This window comes from Muntiacus reevesi, chromosome 4 (genome assembly GCF_963930625.1).
Source record: "Muntiacus reevesi chromosome 4, mMunRee1.1, whole genome shotgun sequence".
Lineage (NCBI taxonomy): Eukaryota > Metazoa > Chordata > Mammalia > Artiodactyla > Cervidae > Muntiacus > Muntiacus reevesi.
The window spans coordinates 110,355,649-110,374,741 of NC_089252.1; the positions used below are offsets into that span (position 1 = coordinate 110,355,649).

Here is a 19,093-nt window from a genome sequence, read left to right on the forward strand (position 1 = left end):
ATAAAATGCTAGTTTTGATAAGTAAGCTCTTTCTGTTAGTTCACAGTCTTCTAGGATCAAGTACTTGCTGAAGCAAAGAGCCAAGTTATTTTTGCCTGTTCTCAGTGTATAAGGACAGGAAAGTATGCCTGGTCCATTTTTTTTTTTAAACCCAAAGAGAGGAAATTAAATTGGTTTCAGTTCCCTTTATCAGGTTCCTGCAAACTATTTTTGTTGTAAGCAACCATTGGTTGTTAGTAAGTCCTACTATGCTGGTATTATCAAAAAATAGTGATAAGGCTTCTTGTTATCCTGTATTCAAACACCTAATGGCTGCAGTTTCTTGTTTGAGCAACTTATATATGTATGACAAGACAGTTCCTGAATCTCAGACCGGTCAAGTAATGTGTTTGCCTGAAGAAAAGTGATGAAAGTTGTCCATTCTCTGCCTTTCACCAACACATCCTTGTGCACTAAAGGGACTCTCTGAAGAAACGGCTGAAGGCTACAGACAAAGCACTATGTGCTTATGATTCCAAAACTACCCATGATCTTTACCATGTGTGTTCCTTTGTCAAGGACACTCATCAGATATTTTCTTCATTTATTTTCCATGCTATAAATACTTACTTAACCAGATTTGCTCTATTAGATCAGAAACCTCTTGATCACTATATTAGTTTTCTATTGCTATTGCAACAAATTGTGTGTGTGTGCTCTGTTGTGTCCGACTCTTTGTGACCCCACGGACTGTAGCCTGTCAGGCTCCTCTGTCCATGGAGTTTTCCAGGCATGAGTACTGGAACCAGTTGCCATTTTCTACTTCAGATCTTCCTAACCCAGGGATTGAACCCACATCTCTTGTATCTCCTGCACTGGCAGGCAGATTCTTTATCACTGAGCCATCAGGGAAGCCCTGTTAACAAATTACCACAAACTTAATACCTTGAAACAATACAAATTTACTATTTTATAGTTTGAAGTCTGACATGGGGCTAAAATGAATGTGACAAAAGGGAAGAACTCATTTCTTTGCCTTTTCCACTTTCTAGAAGCTGCCTATATTCCTTGGCTTGTGGCCCCTTTCTTTACTCCATCTTCAAAGCCATCTCTCTGACTGTTCTTCCATAGTCTTGACTCCCTCTGACCCTCCTTTTCAACTTCCTTCTTGTCCCCATCTAGATAATACAGGATAAGCTATTTTAATATCATCTGATTAGCAAACTTGATTCTGTCTGCATCTTTGATCCCCTTTTGCCATGTAAGTTACCATATTCACAGCCTTCAGATATTAGAAATGGACATCTTTGGGGGAGGGCATTATTCTACATACCAGAGTCAATAGTAAAGCAGGAATTTTGTTGACATCCAGGCTACCATGTGATCATTGACGACAAGGTTAAGGAAATCAGAAGTGATCATGAGGCAAGCATTTTGATATTTGGCTAAAGCCAAACTTAAAAATCAGATTTTGGTAGAATACCAACACTGAGACTGAACTTCAGTACATTTCTAACATCCTTTGACCCAGAAATCCACTTCCATAAATTTATCCTACAGAATTACACGTGTGAAAGTTCTACTAACATGAGTATTTACTACCACCAAATTTATGAGAGAAAAACTATAAGCAACTTAAATGTCTATCCAGACAGGAATGGCTGACAAAAATACCTATATTCTGGAATACTTTGCAACTTAAAATGAGGTAAACTTATAGACCAGGTGGATGTTCATGATCTAGTGTATTTTTTATAAAAGAACAAGCTTTGGAACAGTATGCATAACAGGATACTGTTTTATCTTCTATGAGCGTGTGTGTGTGTGTGTGTGTGTGTGTGTGTGTGTGTGTGTGTGTGTGTGTGTGTGTGTGTGTGTGTGTGTGTGTGTGTGTGTGTGCGCGCGCACGTACATATATGTGTGGGACCATGCAGAGAAAAAAGACGAAGTGTATATACGTATCAGCAATATAAACTTTTGTGTTGTTTGAATTTTCACTGTGAGCATGCATCACTTCAGTCTATCCCTTGAACCAGAAATTCTAGGAAATTTACTAATGAAAACATCATGGTGGTGAACAGATTTCTCTGCAAGGATATACACCCCTGTATATAAGCATGAACAACTGTTAGCACCCAAAATGAAAAAGGATTGATTAAATGAGTTATACATTTATACTATGGAGGAGTATATGGCCATTAAAAATAAAGATAATTTACAAAACAGAAATAGACTCACAGACATAGAAAACAAACTTATGGTTACCAAAGGGGAAACGTGGGGGAGGGATGAATTTGGAGATTAAAAAAAACACACTACTATATGTAAAACAGATAAACAACAAGGGCCTACTGTATAGCACAGGGGACTATACTCAATATCTTAGGTTAACCTATAATAAAAAAGAAACTAAAAAAGAATATATATATGTGTGTGTGTGTGTGTGTGTATATATACAAATATACATACATATATATATATATATGGCTTCCCAGGTGGTGTAGTGGTAAAATATCTGCCTGCCAACGTAGGAGGCGCAAGAGATGTGGGTTGTGGGTTTGATCCCTGGGTCAGGAAGATCCCCTGAAGCAGCAAACAGCAACCCACTCCAGTATTCTTGCCTGGAAAATTCTATGGACAGAGGAGCCTGGTGGGCTACAGTCCATGTTGCAAAGAGTTAAGACAAGACTGAGTGCATGCGTGCACATACACACATCTATATATATCTGAATCACTTTACTGTACACTTGAAACTAACACAACATTGTAAGTCAATTATATTTAATAAAAATTAAATTAAATTACTCACACTATAGTGACAGATATACTATTAAATAAAAATACTATAAAACATTATATATAATGTGTGCCATTTCATTCAAATATATACACAAATAAAAATAATATGTAAATATGACCAGTAGCTATCTATGCAGGGTGGAATGATGGGTGATTTTTACTTTCTTATGATTTTTTTGGAAGAGAGGAGGATGTCGGAGATGGGGGCTCTAGTCCTACACTTCTCTCAGGGTTGAATTTCCAAGGACAATATGCATATTAAGGACCACAGTTCTGAAGTGTGATGAGAAATCCTAGAGTAGACATTTTGTCCTGGGTTCCCTGGAGCAGCCGCTTAGAAAGCCTGTGCAGCACTCAGTAATCACTGATGGCCCACCAGCATGCCCCCTTCTACTTGGTTCCACTGCCAACACGGTGCTACATCCCACATGGTACTGCTCCCGACGTGGCCCTCTGTCTAACATGGAATTCCTTTTACACGCTGTCACCACCAACACAGTTCTGCATCACAAGACAGCTGTACCACACAGTGGTTCTCTGTCCAGCACGGTGCTACACTCAACACATCAGAACCAACAAGGCAGCTGAGCTGCAGGGTAACTGTGGCTTGAGGAAGCCTCCCAGGCAGTGGAGCTGGAGTTCAGCTTCACTGGCCAGCACACCCCAGTGAGGCGCCAGAACAGGGCAGAATGCAAGTAGTACACATAGGTGAGCAAGGAAGGACCTTCCACTCCCCCATTCAAGCTTCCTTACTGAGGATCCCAGGAAGGAGGGTGAGAAGAGGAGAATCCTTGGGAAGGGGGCAGATGCTTTAATGCAGAGGCAGAGATTTACACACATTTGATACGTGGCTGTTGAGCTTATATACACTACATTTCCCTTTGCCATGTCTGGTTTTCTCCCTTTGTGTGTGGTGGGGAATGACAAAATATTCAAGCTCATCAACAGCAACAGGTCCTTGGACCTGCATTCTGCAGATCTGTTGATTACTCTGGGAGCCTACTACCTTGGCCTTTCTTGAACTTACCCTCAGGAGAGATGTTTTTTGGGTCTTTTTGGCAGGCTTTTACAAAACACATTTTTTCTATAACCAACTCTCCCTTTTATAACTTAAGCTCTTTGCCATTTGAAAGTCCTTTTCTTTACTAATCAATTTTCAAGGAATATTTTAGTTTACTCGTTAACAATGATCACTGCTCTTGATATACACTGCATATTTTTATTGTGTAACACATATTTTAATCACATTGAAGAAAATGATTTAAGGAAAAAATTCCTCATGTTTCTCCAAGTTAATATGTTAAATTTTTCCAATTCAACTCTGAATGGAAATGATCTGACTCACTGTAATCAGTGTTCTAGTTTCTGCATTTAAGATGCTATTTAAGTTTGGGATTAATATACACACACTACTATATAAAAAATAGATAACCAACAAGGACCCTACTGTATAGCACAGGGAACTCTACTTAATATTCTGTATTAACTTACATGGGAAAAGAATCTGAAAAAGAATGAATATATATATGTATCTCTATAACTGAATCACTATGCTGTACACATAAAACACAAATTTGTCAATCAACTATAAAGCAAAACAATTTTTAAAAAAGATGCTATTGTGCAGGTCCATATTGTTTGCCTTCAACATTGCTGTTGACTGCATGGTATTTCATTATATTGATAAATTAGTGTCTCTTGAGCCATTTCCCAAGTGTAAGAGTTTAGGTAGACTGGGCCTTTAAAAAGTGTTGGGGGTAGTCTCAATAAAGGAACTTAAAATCACAAAGTGATTAAAGATCTTCAGACAAAACAGTTCTAAAGAGAAAATCAAATTTTGGCTAACTATTAAAAGAATTAAAAGATCTCTTTTATTAATTTTCATGTCAAATAAACATGAAAACCAGTGTGTGTGAGCACTAGACATAAATAATAAAAGCAACAGTATAAAAATCAAGTGTATTCATGAAAACCATGTACAAGTTAAGAAGAAAGGTACTATTAATTACTCATTAAAAAGTCATAGTCCCTCCCTTTTCTGGCCGACGAAGGGACTTCTCCAATTCCTTCTGAATTTGGCAGAGTGAAGAGGCAACATCACTTCACAGTTCCACTGTGACTAAGATGTGGTCTTGTAAAGCAGGATCTGATTCCCCTGGGGGCATGAGAGGGCCTTCCTAGCGCTTTGATACATGTTTCCAGGTCCTCATTGCCCATAAATTTTCTAACATTGGTCTGATCTAGGTCTGGATCACCAATAGTTCTTTGTCCCTTTATAAGAAAAAGGCATGCACCTTACCCTTCTCTACTCTTGGAGGGGGTTTCCTGTCTCTCTGTCTTGGGCTCATTTCTATTAAGAGTAAAGTTAAATTAAGAACAGGGCACTCTACCTCAAGTTCTGAATTCAGATAAATGATAGAGTGAGGCAGTGGGAGTATTGATAACTTTTATTAAATAATTTTGTCTCTTCTATCCCCTGACTATAGACCAAGAATGCCTAGCTCTTGTTATATAATCACTTATGAGCAGACCAAAAAAAGCATGAGCATAAGTCATAAAAAGGAATGAAATATTGCCATTTGCAGCAATGTTGATGGACCTAGAGATTATCATACTAAGTAAGTCAGAAAGAGAAAGACAAATATCATATGATATCACTTATACATGAAAACTAAAATATGATACAAATTAACGTATTTACAAAATAGACACACATAGAAAAAAACCTATGGTTACCAAAGGGGATGGAGGAGGGATAAAATAGGAGACTGAGAATGACGTACACACAATACTATAAGGGAAAAGAATCTGAAAAGGAATGTATGTGTATATATGCGTGCATGTGTGTGTGTGAGTGTGTGTGTGTATAACTGAATCACTGTTTGACACTTGAAATTAACATGATATTGTAAATCAACTATACCTCAATTTAAAAAAAAATAAGAAATTCTGTCCTGAATGCCAAAAATATCTCTCTGTATTTATGTAATGTAAGCAGGTCTTTAAATGATCATTCCTGAAAGAAAAAAAGCATCAACTATTGACAGCGATTCTTTTAAATATACCTGGGATGTTTTAATGGGGCTACTAAGTCTCTTCAGATACACTGGATAAAACTCCCAGATAAAACTTTTAAGTGATTTATTTTAGATTTGTTGTGCATTACTTGACTAAGTAGTTAAAATCATTTTTATCAAATCATATTATGAAATATTTGTTATTATGGTAAATCTTTGTTGTTTTAAAAACTGAGGGGTTTTTTGGTTTGTTTTTTGGCCTGGGGGGAAAAAAGGAAAGAAATTACATGCTAGTTTAACCTGTTTTTAGTAATAAATACTTTTCTGCTTCATTAAATAGGAAAACATTTCTTATAATGAAAACAATCGAGTTATTTACTATTTTCATACTTTATTATTTATTTTTTTAAAAGCTAAACACCAGAATTTGCATCACATCCATATGTACATTCTACCCAGGGAAACCATGCATTTATCATACTCTTTGTATCATGTGATTTATAATTTTAGCTATACATTACATTGTATTAAAATTAGTTAAGAAACAATATATTTATATATTTAAAATATTTTACCCCTTTACTTATTTGACTGTGCCAGGTTCTTGGTTGGGGCATGTAGAACCTTTGGTGTTTATTGTGGCATACAGCATCTTTAGAAATCTTAGTTGTGGCATGTGGGATCTATTCCCCAACCAGGGATGAAACCTGGGTCCCCTGCATTGGCAGCACAGAATCTTAACCACTGGAGCATCAAGAAAGTCATAAGAAATAGTATATTAATATATTATCTTGTTTTTAATAATTATAGAATGGACAACTTAAAATAAACTCAGATGTCTTCTGACAGTAAGTAATTCTGATTTAACGGCAAAGAAGAAAGCTGTTAACAACTGGGTTATATAGCTAACATTTTCCATCTCTTAAAGGAACTAAAGTTGCAGTTCCAAGGTTATGAAGAAAACACTCTTATGACATGCTGTATTTAGGTGCACAGTTCAGTGGCATTAAGTACCTTCACATTGTTGTGCAACCATCAGCACTGTTCATCTCTGGAACTTCTACAGTCTAGATACAGAGCAGCCGGGTTTTCAGTCTAAGAGCAGGAGAGCTTCCTAAAGGGAAGAAAGCAGATGCCAGGGTAAAGATAAAGGAAATTCTTGCAGTAGTTGACCTGTGATTCTCTGAGGAAGTAAAGGGAGCAAGTGAGTTTACAGTGTTCAAGGGTAGAAGGATGATCCTCACAATTTTGAAGGAGCACCACTGCTGTGATGAGGTCAAGCATGGAGCATGGTATGGAATTTCAGAAGCTCTATGTCCTGTGATTAGAACCCACGGGGTGCTAGTGAGGGAAGAGCCTAGTAGGTCCAGAAGAGGAATCTGGGTGATGTAGCACAGCACCTTTTGTGCTGATCAATCCACCAGCTTCATGCAGCAGATCTAAGCAGTTCAGTGCTAACTTCTCAGTTCTGATGAAAATTCCATAAAAAGTTTCAACACACATTATTTCTGTTCCTCCTCTGACTAAGTTCATGCTGTTTCTGTCTTCCAGAGATCTATCAGCCACTGGTGAGGTTGGAAGTGTCTCTCATCCTTCTTTCATAAGCAGTGCGGTCTGATGCTAATACATGGACTTGGGTGGTAGGTGGCCCTGGAGCTGAGGCCAGGTCTGCCTCTTTCTGTGGCTCTTTGGCAAAGGTGTCAGTCCTTCTCAGCCTTGACTTGCATGCAGATTCTCTATAAAATGGGATCGAATATTTGCCTCACTGGACTGTTGGGAAGATAAAGTAAGATGATGACTATACCCCATTTCTATTAACCCATTCTACAGCTTTCATTTAATTAAGATAATTGTGCCCACTTTGCTTCTTAAGAGTTACATGCTATATCACTTGGCCTCTATCATTGATATTTTTGCATCCTATGAGGAAGACTGGTTATCTAAGAGCATCTCCACTGTTAGCCCCAGACTCCAAAGACCAGTCATCACTGTTTTTTTCTTGATGCTAGTACCTCTCTCACCTGTGCATTCTTGACTGTTTTGATAAATGGAATGTCCTCTGGGCTCTCCCATGAACAAGGTTAAATCAGAGGATGGGTTGAGAAAACAGTCCATGGATTAGACACGAGTAGATTCAGCACAAGAAGGAATGAACTCCATCTGAGATGGGGAGAATACACAAAAAACTTTTGGTATCAAATTTAATAAAACACTGACAAATTTGTGGTCAAAAAGACTTAAGCCTATGTTTTCATCTAAGAGTTTTACAGTTTTATTTAGGTGTTTGGTCCATTTTGAGCTAATTTTGTGAGGCAGTAGTTGAAATTCACTTTCTTTTTTGCATTAAAAAATTTTCATTGAAATAAACTTGATTTATAATATTGTATTAGTTTCAGATATACTGCAAAGCGATTCGGTTATATATACATATATTTTACAGTCTCTTCCATTTTAGGTTATTACAAGATATTGAGTATAGTTCCCTGTGCTATACAGTAAGTCCTTGTTGGTTATCTATTTTACATATAGTACAATAGTTTGTATATTTTAATTTGAAACTCCTAATTTGTCCCTCACCCCTCTCTCTTCTTTGGTAAGCTTGTTTGGTATGTCTATGAGTCTACTTCTGTTTTGTAAATAAATTCATTTGTATCATATTTTTCAGATAAAACATATATATGATATTTCTCTTTATCTGGCTTACTTCACTTAGCATGGTAACAAATTCATTCTTTTGCATTTGGATACGCAGTTTGTCCCATGATCAACTGCCAGAATTAATGACCTTTCAGCCTTCTTTTTGTGGTCTAATTTCCAAGGTTTTTTTAATTTATTTTTTTGCATCAAAAATTCAGTCAAAGCTGAATTTAGTCACTTTAAGTCTCAACATGATATCACAAATTTCCCACCAATTGTACAAAATGTCCCCTAGGGCCAGTTTTAAATTAGGCTCACACAACGAAATGCACATTTCATTTGAAAGCTTTTGTTCAGGTGTGCCCAAGCTATCAAATCCAATTAAACAGGAGCAAATGCATTAATAGTGAAGACTTAGTTTTACATGAGGCTGTCCCTAGAGATGTTCCAAGCAAATAAAATAGTGAAATCCCAAGAAGCCATTTTTTTTTTAGACTAGCCAAGATAAACTGGTACTAAGTAATTTGGAAGAGTGTCAAGTGGGATTCATTACAGCACTGATTCTGAGAAGAGGGTGCCAACTGCATTTGCCCTTGAAGGATAAGTTGATCTTTGACCTCTGGCAATGAACCTCAGGGTCCTTGGCTGATGAGACAGGGTGGGCAATAGCTCTAAAGTAGAAGAGAGTGGTATACGTAGAGAGTAAGGTGTAGAGGGCAATTAGGCTTACAAAGGCATGCTGGGACAGACAGGGGTGGGGTGGGATAAGACAGCTCAAACGCCTGGCTTTAGAAACATAAAATGTTGTTAAGAAAAATTACCTGGAAAAAAGGCAAGAAGGTAGGTGGCACGTACTTTCGATGCATTACTGGGAACTAAGAGGGCTGGTGGTCTCGTCCAAGAGTTATTTCATTACCTAGCCTAACGGAATAAAGCATTGTTATTACTATCAATTATAAGCTTAGACTCTCAAATTATATGCTTGATATTATCCAATAGAAAACATAACCCCAAAGGGTACAGTTTGAATGCTCTCCTCATTTATATCAAATCTAACATCTTAATTCATTAACATTCCTTTTTTACTCTTAGTTTGCTTTTACAAATCTCTATGAATACCCAATTCTTCAACATGCTCTTATAACCAGCTTTAACTAACTGGTTCCCTTATTAATAAGTTATTACAATAAATCTTTGACACATATTCATTCTGTATTTGTATGAGTCATGTTTCCAACATTTTTAAAAATTAAACTTTGACAAAATTCGACCGTGATGACCCAAACTATCCTTTAAGCATCCTTTGAGAAAAAAAGCAGCCCTCACTCCACCAAGGAGCCCAACTACAAATGATCATTGGATTCCTCATTCTGCATGAATTTGTAAAGGACTAAAAAATTTTAAAGCTGTGAAAATGTACTCCAAGGGGACAGGAGGCTCATTCCTGATGGCTGTGATACCACACCACAGTACAAACCGTAGGAAGCCAGACATGGCAAGTGAGCCAGATGTTCCCACATGATGAGCATGTACTAATATTTAAGAATGATTTCAGGCAGTCTTTCGCCTTAGCTAGCTGCTGCTCCATTGTTGAAAGTCCACATAAAAACCTTCAGAATCCCATCAAAGTGAAAGTCGCTCAGTTGTGTCTGACTCTTCGTGACCCCGTGGACTATACAGTCCATGGAATTCTTCAGGCCAGAATACTGGGGTAGCCATTCCCCTCTCCAGCAGATCTTCCCAACCCAGGGATTGAACCCAGGCCTCCTGCATTGCAGGGCACTTCTTTACCATCAGGTAAGCCCTCAGATTCCCATAACCTAGCATATAAAGCTGTCTAACCACTGCTTTGGTTCTCTGTAGCAAAGAAAACCCTTCTTCAAGTATGATCCATACTTGGCTTCAAGTATGATCCAAAACTACTAAGAAACTCACTAATGGGGCTAATGTTCACTGCCTAGATTGCCCTCATCTGCCCTCTTTTCTGTCAGATGATTATTAATCACTGCTCAGCTTATGTATCATGTCCTTTCTAAACTCCTCTAGCATAAAGAGTTACTTCCTTTTCCCATAGCACTCTTGTCCCATCTTTATAGTACTTTCAATACAGTACTCTCCCCGAATTGTTTGAAGTGTTTCCCCAGTTACTCTGAGAGCCTCCCAAAGCCAGAGATTAATTTATCTCTGTATCCTCTGTTTCTATTCACAGGTTTTGGCAAATAGAGAGGAGTCAAGAAATTGCTGTTGAGAGAGCACGTTTTTGAAAAAGTTCTCTAGTGCCATCATAACTGGTAAACCAAAAAATAAAAACAAAGGATGTTCATAGAGAGAAGAAGAGATTACTAACTTCTTACTCCAGGCTTGGGATTAATTTCAACTTCCTTAGGTTAGATGAAACAGTAGCAAAGGGCACAATTTGTGTAACTCAATACAAATGAGCCTTTTCAGTAAGATCTGAGCATCAGTTCTCTACACACAAACCATCTCTCAATTTAAAAAAGCATGGAAAATTACTGCATGAGTTTCCTCTTGGAGTTGTGACTGCTGTCTGGTGAGGCAGAAATTAAGACTGTATTAGGGACAAAATGACAAAAAACTGTCTTTACCATATGGGGTACTTGGCTATTCTGAATTATGTTCAGTCATATGCTAGGGTTAAGTAGTATGAACCAAACGAACAGATGCTCTGCATATTACAATAGGGTTAAAAAGAGTCTGTAAACATTCGGCAATCTCTAATCTTAAAAGCAGTTCACATTCATTTGAAATGGACAATGGTGCACATTTACAATTTTTCCCAAAGCTACCTTAACTCTTTGACTGTGGTCAAACTATAAAATGGAGAAATCCAAATAATATGGACATTCTTCAGAATACCACATTGGTCTACTATGTTGATGACATCATGTTAATGGACCAAATAAGCTATATAAATGGCTAGCATGGAGGAATCTTCGTTATGTGCTACGACTGAGAGATAAATCTTATGAAGAATTGGGGACCACCACATCAGTAAAAAAATTTAGGGGTTCAGTAGTCCGGGATGTCACCTCCAAAACAAAAGACAAATTATTGCATCTTGAACCTCCCACAAGCAAGAAGAAAGTAAAAGGCATCTTTGCCCATATTGGAAATAGTCAACCTTTTTTACTTTAGCTGTTCTGATAGGTATGTAGTGACATCTTGTTCCATTTTAAATTTGCATTTCCTCAATGGCTTCCCTGATAGCTCAGTTGGGTAAAGAATACACATACAAAGAGACTGCAGCTCGATTCCTGGATTGGGAAGATCCACTGGAGAAGGGATAGGCTACCCACTCCAGTATTCTTGGGCTTCCCTGGTGGCTCAGTTGCTAAAGAATCCACCTGCAATGCGGGAGACCTGGGTTCAGTCTCTGGGTTGGAAAGATCCCCTGGAGAAAGGAAAGACTACCCACTCCAGTATTCTGGCCTGAAGAATTCCATGGGCTGTACAAGTCCATGGGGTTGCAGAGAGTCGGACACAACTGAGCAACTTTCACTTTCAACGACTAATGATTTTGAGCACTTTTCATGTTCTTCTTTGCCACCTGGATATCTTCTTTGATGAAGTGCCTCTTCAGAACTCTTACTCATTTGAAAAATTGTGCAGTTTTCTTACTGGTGATTTTTGGCAATTCTGTGCATATTCTGGATTCAAGTTCTTTATTAGATATATGCGTTGGCAAAGATTTTTCTCCTAGCTTGTGCTTTGTGTTTTCATCTTCCTAACATTGTGTTTTAAGAAGCAGGAATTTTTAATTTTGGTAAAGTCCATTTTATCAATTTGTTGTTTTATGGACTGCACTTTTATTGCCTACGTCAAGGTCACAAAGGGTTTCTTCTGTTTTTCGAAGTTTTACAATGTGAGGTCTGACATTTAGGCCTATGATTCAACTAGAGTTAATTTTTGTTTATGGTGTGAGATATGGATCTGAGTATATTGTTGTGGCTCGCGAGTTCTACAGCGCATGCTCAGTAGTTGTGGCGCATGGGCTAAGCGCTCTATGTATGTGGAATCTTACCGGACCAGCAGTTGAACCCATGTTTGCTGCACTGGCAGGCAGACTCTTAACCACTGGACCGCCAGGGAAGTGTTCTATAATGTTTTGAGTGTATCTCTTGTACAGATTTTTTTTGGGTTATTTACTCTAAATCTTACATTATACAAACATTACTTAACACAGCCTACTGGTTTTAATATTTTACCACTTCAAATTAAGTATAGAAAACCGCAGTCCCCTATTTACAACTGTCTTAAATATTTCTTCTATAGTCGCTGCAAACCAAATCAGATATTATATAGAGATATTTTCTTGTTTCAACAGTCAAACATAATTTAGAAAACTTGAGAACAGGAAGTATATTGTATTTAGTAATATTTTGTTCTATTGTGCTTTCCTTTTTCCTGATAGCTTAAACTTCCATCTTTTATTATTTTCTTTATATTTGAAGAACATTCTCCAGAAACTTTTATAGTAGGTTCAGTGGTGACAAATTCTTAGCTTTTCTAAGTTTTCTCTCATTCCTGAAGGATAATCTTACCATATGTAGAATTTGGAATTGACAGGGTTTTTCTTTTCCCATAGGTTTATTGTATTATTGTTGTTATTTATTTTGGTCACACCAGGTCTTAGTTGTGGCATACAGGATCTTTATTTGCGTATGTGGTATCTAGCTACCTGAACAGGGATCGAAGCCGGGTCCCCTACATTGGGAGTGCCAAGCCTTAGCCACTGGACCACCAGGGAAGTCCCTAACAGTTTTCTTTCAGAAACTGGATAATGTTGTACTACTTACTTCTGACCACCATGGTGCTGATGAGAAATCTGCCATCCAAAAAATGTTCCCTGTAGGTGTTATTTCTCTTTCATTGTTTTCAGATTTTTTCTTTTTTTAGTTTTCGGAAGCTTAAATTTGACGTACCTGGGTATAGATTTCTTTGGGTCTATTCTGTTTTGAATATGTTCAACCTCTTGAATCTGTAGGTTTATCTATTTTGACAAATTTGTAAGATTTCAGCCATCGTTTCTTTGAATACTTTCGATCTTTTCTTTCGTCTCTTCTTCTGGGACTCTGAGTCTCTCTGATTTATAGATAGGTTCATTTGTGTCATATTTTAGATTCCACACATAAGTGATATATGGTATTTGTCTTTCTCCTTCTGGTGTCAGCATCTTTCAAAACTGTATTTTGTCATTCAGTTTGTAATTCTCCTGATGAATGATTTTTAAAAAATGGTATCCTGGACCATCAGAGCATTATGAGACTCTGGATCTTTTGTAAACCATCTATTTTAGAATGACCTCTCTGACACTAGGCCAGATGGAATGGAGTGTCATCTCCTAAGTGCCAGGTGGGGGTGAAATTTCAGGTTTCCTATTTCACCTTCTATGATACCCCAGAGGGGAGTGGTGCCTTGTTCTTATTGGATAGAAGTGCAGATTTCTGGTTTCCCCCTGGGCCTGACAATTGATAACTGATACAAGGATAAATGTGCAAAGTAGCTGAGAGCAGAAAGCAATATTGCTTCTTAATTTTTTTGTTAATTCATTTAGAAGCTTTCCTTTCTCGGCTTCTATGTGGCCACACTCTCCTGTTTGTTACTAATTTCACCTGTGTCCCTTTGCTGGCTTATTATTCTTTATAACTTGTAAAGGCTAAGGTCTCAAATGCTCAATCCTGAGTACTGTCCTTTTATCTGCTTTTCTTCTTTAGTTGTACTTTTTCCCTAGGAAATCTCGTGCAGTCCTATAGCTTTAAATATCACTTGTATACTGAGGACTCCAAAATTTCTATTTTCTTATGAGGAATCCTCTAAATTCCTGATGGGTATTTTGAACTGCTCACTTGATATCTCCAGCTGAATGTTTATCAGCATTTCCTGCCTTAATACACTGAAAGCATAATTATTAATCCCAACCTCTTTCTCCCGGTCTCAAGTCTTCATCAGTTATCTAGGTGTTGAGGTAAAAATTTAGGATTCATCTTTGATTTCTTTCTTTCTCTCATACCCCACATACAAAACACTGGTGATATTAACAAACTAGTCTGTATCATTCTGCACCCTTCTCATTGTTTGGATATGCTTACACAAGCACTTATTAATATATTAGTATGCACATCTTGGGCTTCCCTTGTGGCTCAGCTGATAAAAGAATCTGCCTGCAAAGCGGGAGACCTGGGTTCGATTGCTGGGTTGGGAAGATCCCCTAGAGAAGCGAAAGGCTATCCACTCCAGTATTCTGGCCTGGAGAATTCCATGCCATACAGTCCATGGGGTCGCAAAGAGCTGGATACAACTGAGCCACTTTCACTGTCATGCATATCTTGGTTTAATAGACATAGACTCCAAATACTTACTTTTTAGAGTTAACACCCCTTTAAGCCAGTAGATACACAATTTTTTCTCCTAATTTCTTAAAGGAGCTCTAAATATATACAAACATCTACAGATCAACATATATTTACCAGGGTATGGTAGTAGTAATTTTTCCTTATTTTTTTCTCACTCCCTCCTTCAATTTTCAAAACAAATTGACTAAATGGTATATATTTGTTCATATCTTTCATCATCCTCACAAAATCAAATAAGTATATGCATGTATATATGTATATTTATATATGTCTAAAAATTCTGCTTTTCCCACTAAAAATCCCAAACCTCATGAAAACTCTTCCAGAACATCTAGTACAGTGAAAATTCTTTCTTTTTAGTGAAAATATTCTTTGGTATGAATAGTCTATGAAGTAGAATTTCAGAAACAGAATTTGCTGAATCAAAAGATACACACACACACACAGTTTTTATTAAATAGTGTGTGCTAAGTCACTTCAGTTGTGTCCAACTCTTTGTGACCTTATGGAGTGAGTTGCCATGCCCTCCTCCAGGGGATCTTCCAGACCCAGGGATCAAACTCCAGTCTCTTATGCCTCTTGCATTGGCACACATGTTCTTTACCACTGGCACCACCTGGGAAACCCTGTATAACAGTTTGAAAGTAAAATGTGTTAGTCGCTTAGTCCTGTCTGACTCTTAGGGACCCCATGGACTATACACCCGCCAGGATCCTCTGTCCATGGAACTCTCCAGGCAAGAATACTAGAGTGGGTAGCCATTCCCTTCTCCAGGGGATCTTCGTGAACCAAGGATTGAACCCGGTCTCCTGCATTGCAGGCAGATTCTTTACCCTTTGAGTCACCAGGGAAGCCCATATAACAGTTCATTGACACCCAAATCATGCTTCTATTCTAATGCTAGGATGTATTTGTTTGTAGTCATGATTTTATGGTTAATGTGCAACTACAGTAACAGCCAGTTTTGTTTTTTCATTACAAATAATGAAAAATGCATTTCTGTAATATGTAACACAATTCCTCTATTTAAAAGTACACTGGACTAGAAAAAAAACTGATGATACTATCATTAACATTAAGGAATAGATTCAAGGTAATAGATAAATAATCAAGGAAAGTAATTAGGTGTCTTACAAAATGCTGTGATTTTTATAAACCTTGTATTGGCAAGTCTCAACTTTCAAACATTTGATCTCGATATAACCCAGTCTTATATATCATTCACGTATACTCCCAAACTGCCTCTCTGATATTAAATTCAACCTTTTATATACCAGCGGACCATTATTAACCACAGGCTATGGCCATTAAGAATGGGCCTAATTTTGCCCAATGTGAAGATATGTGTGGGAGCACATGGGTAGAGACAGGGTTTCCCACATTGCCCTGGCTCACACTGCCCACACTGGATTTGTTGTCACTGCCAACCTTGTCCCCTCCTGGCAAAGACAGGAACTCCGGGGAGCCGTAGGACTGAAGGCCTAGTTCTTGTATGTCCTTCCCAAGTTGGCATTTCTCGAGGAACAGTCTTTTGAGAATCCTCAGGTGGGGGTAGGATTTGTTGAAGGTAGAATGGGATGGGAGGAGGTGAGGTTAAGTAGGCAGGGGCAGCTTCCTCACTCAGCTCCAACTGTCACTTTGAGGGGGAAACAAACTTTTCTCTCTTTCTTGGAGCCTCAGCCACGTTCTCATTTGCAGCAGCAGAGCTCTGGCCTGGCACACTGAAAGGAGGAACCGCCAGTGGTGCCTCAGAATCGCTGGCTGTCTTGACCTTATTGCTTCCGTGTTGTACCAATCCCAAGAACCGCCCTGTCAACACATTACTTCAAAAACTATGTTTACACATAGTAGTTCTGAAAATGTGCTCAAGCAATCAACTGGTACTCTCTCCACCTTAAAAAATTATTTTCCTTTTCCCATCCAGGTACCAAGAGTGTAACTGGGGGCAATGTCTGATCTTTGGCCTTCCACCTCCCCTAAGGCAAGAAATGCCTGAGTCAACTTTGTTTCAGGGTCACTACTGGCTTCGTTTGGGTTCCCTGAGATGGGGTGCTCTGGGCCTATAGGCGCAGTGAGGCAGGAACAATTATGAAGGCTTTTATGGAATGCCTCTTATAATGTTTCATTTTAAGACTTTTGACATTTTTCCTTCAAACTTATTTGTAGAAAGTCTTAAACAAGAAAGTGGGAGATGGTCAGTTATAGACCAAATTATTCCACAGCTTTGATCAAGAGGCCAGGCCTAAGTATCCGTTCTGTGAACGCATTCTCTTTGAATTTAAAATAGTTGTACAGAGAACTCCTAGTACAGTCATAGATGAGGGCATTTAATAGTATTCAATCTTGCCTGTAAAACCTTGGTTCATTTATTTATGTTTGGGGCTTAGTATTTCCCACTGAACCCCACAGCTCAGCATGCTTATTGCTTTGGATTCTAACCAGACTAATGCTATCTTAAGACTAGATACTATAGATATCAACTGGTACCTCCTGCAAGAGAACTATCTACTTTGTTATTTAGGAAACAGGAGACCTGTAACTGACTGCTTTTTTGTCATTTATCTCAGTTTAGGTCTTTATCACCTCACACTTAACATTATTTCAGCCACCTCCACCTATAATTATAATAGTCCTTTCTGGTCTGTCCAATGTGAAGTGGCTCCCAATAGCCTATGTGGTATCCAAGGCATAGGGCTCCAATTTATTCTTTCAAAGCCTAAAAGATAACTTTACTCAGGGAGAGGCATTGTGCAAGCATGTTTTATACAATTTAGTTTAATAATCACAGCACTGTGCAGTAGATAATACCTCTATTTACAGATGAGGCACTGCAAGCATGCAAAGTAACCATGCCTCATGTCACATAGCTAGAAAGTGGCAGGGCAGGTATACAATGCCAGGTAGCTCTTAATCATTGCACTCTGGTGAGTAAGTGCTGACATTTATCGAAAGTTTAAAGCTTTACAAACACTATTTCATTGGATTCTCACAACAGTGACGTCCTGTCCACGTTAATGTTCTCATCTTACAATGAGAAAAAGCAGAAAAATTAGGCAGTATTCATAGTTTGTAAAGAAGTGGCCATGGGAGACTTGAACCAAGGGAGTCTGGATATGCCGAAAAGCCAACAAAAAACCCAAAATAATCCTCAAGTGAGAAACAATGATGATAAAGCACTAATAGACACTGACAACATATAAATATGTGTGTTTGTTTACACACATATAGGATATTAAAAAGAACTAGTAAAGGCTTTATACTCTCATATACTTTGGTTGCTAAAACGGAATACCATAGACTGGGTAGCTATAAACTATAGAAACTTGTTTCTCAAACACTTCTGGAGGTTGAAAGTTGGAGATTGAGGTGCCAGTATGACAGTTCTGACAAGGGTTGCCTTCTGGGTTGCAGACTGAGTTTTCTCCTTATATCCTCAGAACAAACAGGAGAGAGCTCAATGGGCTTTTGAGTGAAGTGAAAGTTGCTCAGTCGTGTCTGACTCTTCGTCACCCCATGGACTGTAGCCCACCAGATTCCTCTGTCCATGGGAGTCTCCAGGCAAGAATACTGCAGTGGGTTGCCATTCCCGTCTCCAGAAGATCTTCCAGACCCAGGGACTGAACCCAGGCCTCCCTCATTGCAGGTAGATTCTTTACCATCTGAACCACCAAGGAAGCCCATGAGCAATGGGCTCATGAAGAAACAGGCAAAAGACAGAAACTGCAAGGCTATAGCAAAAAATCTGTGTGTGCTCAGTCACCCAGTTGTGTCTGACTCTTTGCGAAGCCTGCCAGGCTCCTTTGTCCATGGGATTCTCTAAGCAAAAATACTGGAGTAGGTTGCTATTTCCTTCTCTAAAAGGGTTTTTATAAGGGCACTAATTTCATTCCTGCAGGCTCCACAGTCCAGTCCTAAACACCTCCCAAAAGCCCCACCTTCTAATACCATTATATTGGGGGATAGAATTTCACATATAAATTTAGGGGATGGAGTACGCATTCAGTCCATAACACATACCTCCATCCAGTTGCTTGCTAGTAAAATCCGATTCAAAATTACAGTGGAAAAAAATAAAACTACAAAAAAATCTGATCTTATGAAACCCTCCCACCCCCTTAGCCTTTAGCTAATGGCTTTATGCGCTCTTTATCCTTCCAAAAATAAAACCCACAGGCCTTTCAAGTCATCCTACTTAATCTTACTACGTCATTTGAGTAGGAAAGCGATTCATAACCTTTTCTTAAAGGACATTTCCTCCAAGGCCTTGAGAACCACGCAGAACACGGG

The 19,093-nt window shown here is 38.4% G+C and overlaps 1 long non-coding RNA gene across 12 annotated transcripts in view; it reads right to left on the reverse strand.

Annotated features, from left to right (window-relative positions):
* LOC136166886 (uncharacterized) overlaps positions 1-19,093 on the reverse strand; it is a 54,933-nt gene that overhangs the window by 34,948 nt on the left and 892 nt on the right. For 9 of the 12 annotated variants that reach the window (XR_010663005.1, XR_010663001.1, XR_010662999.1 and 6 more), the window contains exons 2-4: positions 9,254-9,353; positions 7,817-7,955; positions 6,810-7,565 (exon numbers count right to left, since the gene is read on the reverse strand). This is a non-coding gene — a long non-coding RNA (uncharacterized lncRNA). The remainder of the gene's footprint in view (positions 1-6,809; positions 7,566-7,816; positions 7,956-9,253; positions 9,354-19,093) is intronic. The other 3 variants (XR_010663006.1, XR_010663007.1, XR_010663008.1) reach the window with 3 other exon arrangements.